We start from the raw sequence: 8,311 nt of genomic DNA on the forward strand, positions 1-8,311 counted from the left end.
TAACGATATCTTCGAGTCTGAGTGCCCGGAAGAATAACTTACTGCAAAAATAAATCACACTAGCACAAAGGAACGGAGTGTCTTTGGACGAAACTCGAGTTATAGAAGAAAAATGGCTGGAAATAATGGCGTGAAGGAAAGACAGCCCATCACTGTTCTTCTCCAACTAACCATTAAGGCTATGTCTAGTGATGTCGCACTTCACTTCATTATACGCATTTACCATAATAAAAATAGAATGTTTCAGAAAAAATTTCCCCTGTTTAGAAATAAAATAAGTTATGTTTAGTATGTTGGATGTGATTGAAGTGCATTAAAAATCTAATTTTGTCGCATAAACCGATTTTAGATATGGAGGTACATCAGATATCAAATGACAGACATTTAATAAAGCTGGTATATCTTAGCTACAGAATAAAATAAAAAATAAATTATATCCACCGTCAACTAAGCAATTAAACTAAGCAAACCAACGAAGATGGTGAAACAAACCAATTCAGTCAAACAAATTAAACCTACCGAACCGATGAAGACAACCAAATAGATCGATTAAACTGATAAAATTGATGACTGTATCAGCTGACTGAATCATTGAAGCTGAATAAATCTATTAAACTTGCCAAACCGATCAAAATGAACCAACCGACTTTACCGGTGAAGTCAATTAGGAAGACCAAATCTATGAAATAAAAATTCAAATTAATCAAGCAAATCATATTAAAGAAAACAATTTCATGAAACAAACCCAATTATTAAAATGAAAAATAACAAAGAAACGAATCTGATCAATCTGATCAAACGACCAATTGTCTAAACCAACCAAACCAGCGAAGAGATTAACGAACACAACCTACGAACGATAAACAAATGAGTTATTTTCACGAGTGAAATGACGAGTAAATTAAAGTTAATAGCATATGGGAAAATAACAGAGATAGTATCAAAATTATAGCTGATCAGAGCATAGGTTATTGTAAAACTAAGAAAAAGAAACCGTGGTTTGAAGAAGATTGTTGCATGGTAGTAGAAAGAAGGAAAGAAGCAAATTTGAATTTCTTACAGGATCCAATTGAGGAGAATAGAGATAATTATTTCAATGAAATACGGGAAGCAAAGCGTACACGTAGGAATAAAAAGAGAGGTTACTTGAAGGAAAAAAACTGAATGAGGTAGAAACAAATAGTTGGAAAAAAAAACATTCGAGATTTATATAAGAGTATAAAGGAATTTAAGAATGGATATCATGCAAGGGTAAACGTGATCAAGGATGAGAATGTGACTTGCTTGTAGACTCTCATTCAATCCTGAATAGATGGAAAAACTATTTTGGGCACTTACTAAATGTACATAGGCCAAACAAGAATGAGCGGGACGAAATGGAAATACAAACTAATGCGAGATTTATACCCGAATCCACACTTACTGCAGTCGAAATTTCGACGGAAAATCTGAAAAAGTACATGTCGCCAGGTATTGATCAATTTCCAGCAGAATTAATACAAGAGGGCGGAAGCGCATTATTTAGCGAAATTTATAAACTTGTACTTGCTATTTGGGAAAAGGAAATTGTACCAGAACAATGGAAGGAGTCCATAATTGTACATATTTTTAAGAAGGGGGACAAGACTAACTGTGGATAATTTTCGAGGAATCTCACTTCTGTTGACGTCGTACAAAATGTTGTCCAATATTGTATGAGAAGATTAACTCCGTACGTAGATGAAATTATTGGGAAACATCAGTGCGGTTTTAGGCGTAATAGATCGACTACATACTGAATTTTTTGTATTCGACAGATATTGGAGAAAAAATGGTAGTATATGTGTACAGTACGTAAGTTATTCGTAGATTTAAAAAAAGGCATATGACTCGGTTAAGAGAGAAGTTTTATATAATCGGTATACTTATTGAATTTGGTATTCCCAAGAAACTAGTTCTATTAATTAAAATGTATCTCAGTGAAACTAACAGCAGAGTTCGTATAAGCCAGTTTCTACCTGATGCTTTTTCCAATTTACTGCGGGCTGAAGCAAGGAGATGCACTATCACCGTTACATTTTTAACTTCGCTCTAGAATATGACATTAGGAAAGTTCAGGATAATAGACAGGGTTTGGAATTGAACGGGTAATATCAGCTTCTTGTCTATGCGGATGATGTGAATATGTTAGGAGTAAATCCAGAAACGCTTAGGGAAAACACGGAAATTTTACTTCAGGCAATTAAACAGATAGGTTTGGAAGTCAATCACAAAAAGACAAAGTATATGATTATGTCTTGTGACCAGAATATTGTGCGAAATGGAAACATACAAATTGGAGATTTATCTTTCGAAGAGGTAGAAACATTCAAATATCTTGGAGCAACAGTAACAAATATAAATAAAACTCAGGAGAATTTTAAACGCAGAATAAATATGGGAAATGCCTGTTACTAATCTGTTGAGAAGCTTTTATCATCCAGTCTGCCGTCAAAATATCTGAAAGTTAGAATTTATAAAACAGTCATATTACTGGTTTTTCTATATGGTTGTGAAACCTGGACCCTCACTTTGAGAGAGGAACAGAGATTAAGGGTATTTCAGAATAAGATTCTTAGGCAAATAAGAGGGATGAAGTTACAGGAGAATGGAGAAAGTTACACAACGCAGTACTGCACGCATTGTATTCTACACCTGACATAATTAGGAACATTAAATCCAGACGTTTGAGATGGACACGGCATGTAGCACGTATAGCCGAACCCAGAAATGTATATATAGGCTATTCCATTTCAAATCGACCAAAATATAAAGAAAATTGACCTTGCAATTTTTAAGTACAATGAGACTTTTTCTGTCTGTAGACATCTTCTTTCACTGTGGCTGTTCCTCGACTTTGGAATTCCCTACAGTTAATGTCAGGGACTGTCGGACACGTTTCTTACGAGATACACAAGCTGGCGCATAGCACGATCGAGAGTAGGTCTCTGTGAGTCATGACAATTTCTGCCGCTAGGTTCGCCTCCCTGCCCTATGAAATGATGAATAGTACCATTACAAAGCATTGTGCATCGTGAAAATAGTTCGATTAATTGTGCATTACTCATTGAGTACGAATATTACAAATATGCCAAGCATATTACAGTGTTATTTGAAGTTTGTTCAGCTAAGTTATATTCGAAAATTGTCTGTGTTTTGCTATGTGAAGAACTCTGTACCAACAGGTCGTATCTTTATAGGTTAAGGTAAATGTCAAAGTTCTCTCATATAACAAGCAATGCTATGTTAAAAGTGGCGAATTGCATTTTCCGACTCTCGAATGATGTGACCCGAAATGTAAAATAATTTCATGCATTGTTTCACGTACCAAGCATTACTGATATAGGCCTAATGAAAATGTGAACGACGTGATGTAAACATTGAAGATAATGTTGTTACTGTTTTCCCTTTCTCTTTTAGAAAATACCGACAAAAGTAATGAATTATCTTCATGCTGTACTTATTAGGTAATTAATGTATATTTGTCTGTATTTTAGACCTGTGTATTGCTACGTAATTATCAGTGAATTAGGTTAGAGAACTTAACAAAGTTAGTATGAGATTAGGTAATGCACCTCAAACTGGTAACTAATAATGGCTGCTGCGAAATAGGCTGAGGTGGTTATCGTGTGAATCAAATTATATCTAGAATATCTAGTTTTATTATATACGGATACGTAAAGTTTTTTTTTGTTTTTTTTTTTTGTTTTTTTTTTTAGCATGTGTTTGTAATTTTGTGAGGTTATGTCTAGCCTAATTTCTTTTTATTCTTGTATCATTACCAATACATTAATTTATTTCATATTCATTTCAGGTGTTACGGAGGTGTTACATCTATGGTGGCAACTCTACTTATGTTAGGATATGAAGTAACAGTATATATTCAACTTCATCATTTGCTAAAAATTAAAGAAAACTGTATGTCTTCGACTCATTTCATCGTCATTTCTTCTTATGTATGTGAACCACGTTCATTCTAAATGTGCTACATTAAATTAACACTATAGACAACGTGATGGAACAATTTACAAGTTACTGTTAAAGTGCTGAACATTTTCAAGTGGTGCTATACCCATTGTTTCAAAATGTACATACATATTTTTACATTTCTATGAGAGGTGTCATAAATTATTTCAGCATATTTGTAAATTCTTCAAAATTAATTCTTCTAATTAATACCATAAAGTAATGAAATAATATAGCCTAGGCCTATATGTGATTTTATACTACCGGTATTGATGTTGATCTTGGTAAATTAATCCAATTTCACAGTGTTGTCTTTTGTATTGTGGTTCATAACAATTATAACAGTATTTACGTGGAAATGTTTTTAAAATAATAAATTCTAGCTCATGATTTTAAGTGGTCGTTTCAATGGGAGATTATATTGGAAAGATGATCACAAATGGATAATTTACTGCAAGATACAAGAACTGAATATAAGTGAGTGTTCCGTTGAAAGTGAAAGTGAAAATTTCGTTTTACAAGAGCTAAGTAGGCGTAATATTTATTTTAGAAATTATTTGAAAGCTACAGAATATGAAGAATAGACCTGTAACCATAGAAATCAACTGCGAATGGTGAGTGGCCAGGTTTCATTAATAATTGAAAGGAAGTAAAAATTATTTTCTTCTTATCATCCTGTTTTCAATATTTAAATTTAAGCACCTTTCTCTTCCTTGTTATTTCGTGAGAGATTACTTCATAGTATCACATAAGCTAAATTTTTTCTGTACATATAATAAAAATTACATACATAAGTAGGCTACTTGAATACTGACGATACAAACTTCATATACATACCTCATCAGGTATATTCAAGAAGGCATCTAATATACTGTAACCAGCACATGATTAAAATACTGATCAGATGTCCAACAGTTTCTTACTGCACTCTTCACTTCAAAAGTTTGGCATATAGTTAATGAAAATCTTGATCAGGAAATTATTCATAAAAAAGTTAAATGTACACGTTTAAAACTTTCCTATAACATAGGGCATCCTCATTGTTACTTTTAAGTTTTAGGAATGTATGCTTATGACTGTATCACAATCTGAAATAATCATAATATTTATAACACGAGGGTCCTTGTAGATAGTCAGTTCCAGTGTTCTATATGTAATTAAGAAATGGCCCAGTTTATTGCACTTTCAGCACTTTTCTATTTATGGGCTTCTGATTAAGTTTCCTAATCACTTCGTATTTACTGGAAATATCTTTGGCAATATTGTCCAGTAGTGGCTTCACAAGTTTTCTCAAAAGAAAGAGGGACATTTCCTCATCTTTACATGTGTCGCACTTCAGTTCTTGCGAAAATCTTGTCTTCAGAAAAGAATACTACAGCGTTTACTATTACTATGCTCAATAGATTAATCAGTAGGCCTATAGAAATGTTTTCACTACTGCAAGAAAAAATCGCGTAATAATTATACCTCTCAATTATTGTGACGTTCGTATTTTTTTTAAAAGAGAGGGAAAATTTACGCCTTCTTGCAAATGCTTAATTATGAATTCAAGGAAATTAAAGATAATGCAGTACCTTAATTAATTGCAATATCTTATTTAATAACAATATTAATAATATTAGGTGAAAAGGGTAGGCTATAGTGCGTATATGTAAGATGTCAAGTTAATTTATTTCCGGAAATGTTTGCGGTATGAACTGAAGTACAGAGCAGACAGTCCCTCAGTTTATATGTAATATGTTTTAATATCAAGAATGACAGCCTTTTATTGTAATATAATTGAGGAGTAGAAGTTTGCAAATTACGTCTATTGTCCATAAAATATTGTACGAAGCATTTAATAAGCAATGGTGAGTCCTTTAAATGTCCCAAATGTCAATGTCTTTTAAGTGTTCTGCTATGAATATATAGGGCAGAACAGCGCTCAGAGCGGCGGAATTGGCATTACGAGGGAACCACTTCAGACTCGTTTTTGAAGCTCTATGCGCCAGCTTGTGTAATCTCGTAAGCAACGGTCGGACATCAAACCAATTTAAGAATAGGCTAACGAGATATATTTCTAACAATTCTTGTTAACAATAATAGCTGTTTCAAGTTTCTCAATGTTCAATTGTTATTTATATCACATATAAATATCTAATTTATCTCATTATTATTATTACTATTATTACTATTATTATTACTATTATTATTATTATTATTATTATTATTATTATTATTATTATAACTATTTCTAACGAATGTTTATTATTGTCACACTAACATTAGTTATCCAATTTTCATTATTTACTTTCATGTTGTTTTATGATCTAGATATTAATGTAATAACTATGTAAGCAATTGTATTTAATTAGAATTAGAGTCTGGCTGGGCGGAAGAGAAGGCCTACTGGCCTTAGCTCTGCCAGATTAAATAAATAAATTATTATTATTAACTGTGATATAATGTTTTGTGCAAAGTTTGAGGCATTAAAACTTCATAGTGTTTAAATTAAAAATATTTAAATTTATGGTATTTTCATAAAATTAGCAAATTTAAACTGTTGTAGCTCCGAAACTCTTTGACCCAATCATCAAAATCATGGTTTATTTTGATGCTGAGAAGTTAAAGTTTATATTGATATATATACAGTTTTCTTACATTTATGGAAATGGAGAAATTTAGATTTCTCTTCATTAAGATGACTTTGCCCACGGAATATTTTTAAAATATATGGTTAGATTCTACATTGCAACTACAAATAAACACAAATTTTTACTAGCGGAACATTGATAAGAGAGTATTGGAAATATCAAATAAAGAAAATAAATAGTACGCTCGTGAACTAAGCTGACTGTGAGGCGGGAGCTAGCCAAGGCAAGCAAGGCCAAGAGACATAAACACGACAATTGTCGTCTAGCAGCGCATGACTGTGTTAGCTTCATCACAAGTTTTCGTAAAATGACGAAAGAAAGAAGACTGCATCCTAACATTTACTCACCAAATGTTGCTGTTTCTTGTAGAGGACTTCCACGCCCCCTTCTGCAGAAGAATATTTATTTATTTATTTATTTATTTATTTATTTATTTATTTATTTATTTATTTATTATTTTGCTAATAATTGTAACATATAATATAATATATACAGAAAAACTTCAGCTCGCCCCTGAAAGAGTAGAACTCGTCCTCAGGGGCGGATTTCTGAATTGCAATTAATAATTATACAATACAATTTGTCTTATGTCTACTGTGCAATTATAGTACATAAATTTAAATTTACAATTTTTCAATTTTTATAAAATCCATACATAACATTATAAATTTAATACTAGGACTATTAGAATTGACAAGATTAGGGCATTTAAATATAAATTTGTTATATATTCGTGGGCCTAAATTACTACTATGATTAAATACTGTAACAGTGTTGCATTTTGGTTCAAAAAATCTTAAAGAATTCATACCTTTTTTCATAACTATGAGAATACAATTCAAAATTATTTCGACTTTTATGTATGAATTTTATTAATAAAATATAATAAATTTGTTTTACGTTAAGTACATTAAAGTCTAGAAACAAATTTTGAGATGGAAAATCAATAGGTTTATAAAGACATATTTTAATTATTGTCTTCTGTAATAAATAAATTGGATTAAAATTGGATTTAAGTGAGCTAACCCAGCCTGTAATTCCATACATAATTACCGATTGAAATAAAGTTAAATATATTGTATGTAATAAATTTTTGACAAATAAGTCATCAATAAAACACAATAATATACTATTTTACGTAATTTATTACAAAGGTAATTAATGTGATGGTTCCATTTTTAATGATTATCGAAAATTATGCCTAAATACTTAACTTCAGAGGACTCTTTAATAATCGGACATTTACACTGTATAAGACAACAATCAGAATTACGTAATTTAATACTTAATATAGATGTAGGAGGTTTGTTACATTTTTAGATAATGAGAATGGAATAATTATGGTTTCATTTTCCGTTGATAGAAAGATAATTTATGTCAAACAATTTTTTTATTAATTTAAGTCCAATATTTGAATTATTATATGCATCATACCAGGTTTTTCCACCAAAACGTAAAACTGTGTCATCTGCATAAGAATAGTGAACACCATTGTATTGTTGTAAGTCAATTTTTAATAAGTCATTAATATATATTAGGCCTAGAACTGTGCCTTGGGGAACACCTATATTAATAATTAAAGGTTCACTTGAATAATTGTCAATTTTCGTTATTTGAATTCTGTCATTAAGATACGATCTTATTTATTTTTTTCAAGCATTACCTTTGATTCCTAATAGGTCTAATTTCTGAAT

General features: G+C 31.2%; 1 long non-coding RNA gene across 1 annotated transcript; it reads left to right on the forward strand.

Moving 5' to 3' along the window:
- The first annotated feature begins 2,933 nt into the window (after positions 1-2,933).
- On the forward strand, positions 2,934-4,654 carry LOC138702722 (uncharacterized). The gene is made up of 2 exons (XR_011332877.1): positions 2,934-3,224; positions 3,833-4,654. It is a non-coding gene; the product is annotated as an uncharacterized lncRNA (long non-coding RNA).
- Positions 4,655-8,311: the final 3,657 nt, after the last annotated feature.

The sequence above is a fragment of the Periplaneta americana genome, chromosome 7 (assembly GCF_040183065.1).
Source record: "Periplaneta americana isolate PAMFEO1 chromosome 7, P.americana_PAMFEO1_priV1, whole genome shotgun sequence".
Classification (NCBI taxonomy): domain Eukaryota; kingdom Metazoa; phylum Arthropoda; class Insecta; order Blattodea; family Blattidae; genus Periplaneta; species Periplaneta americana.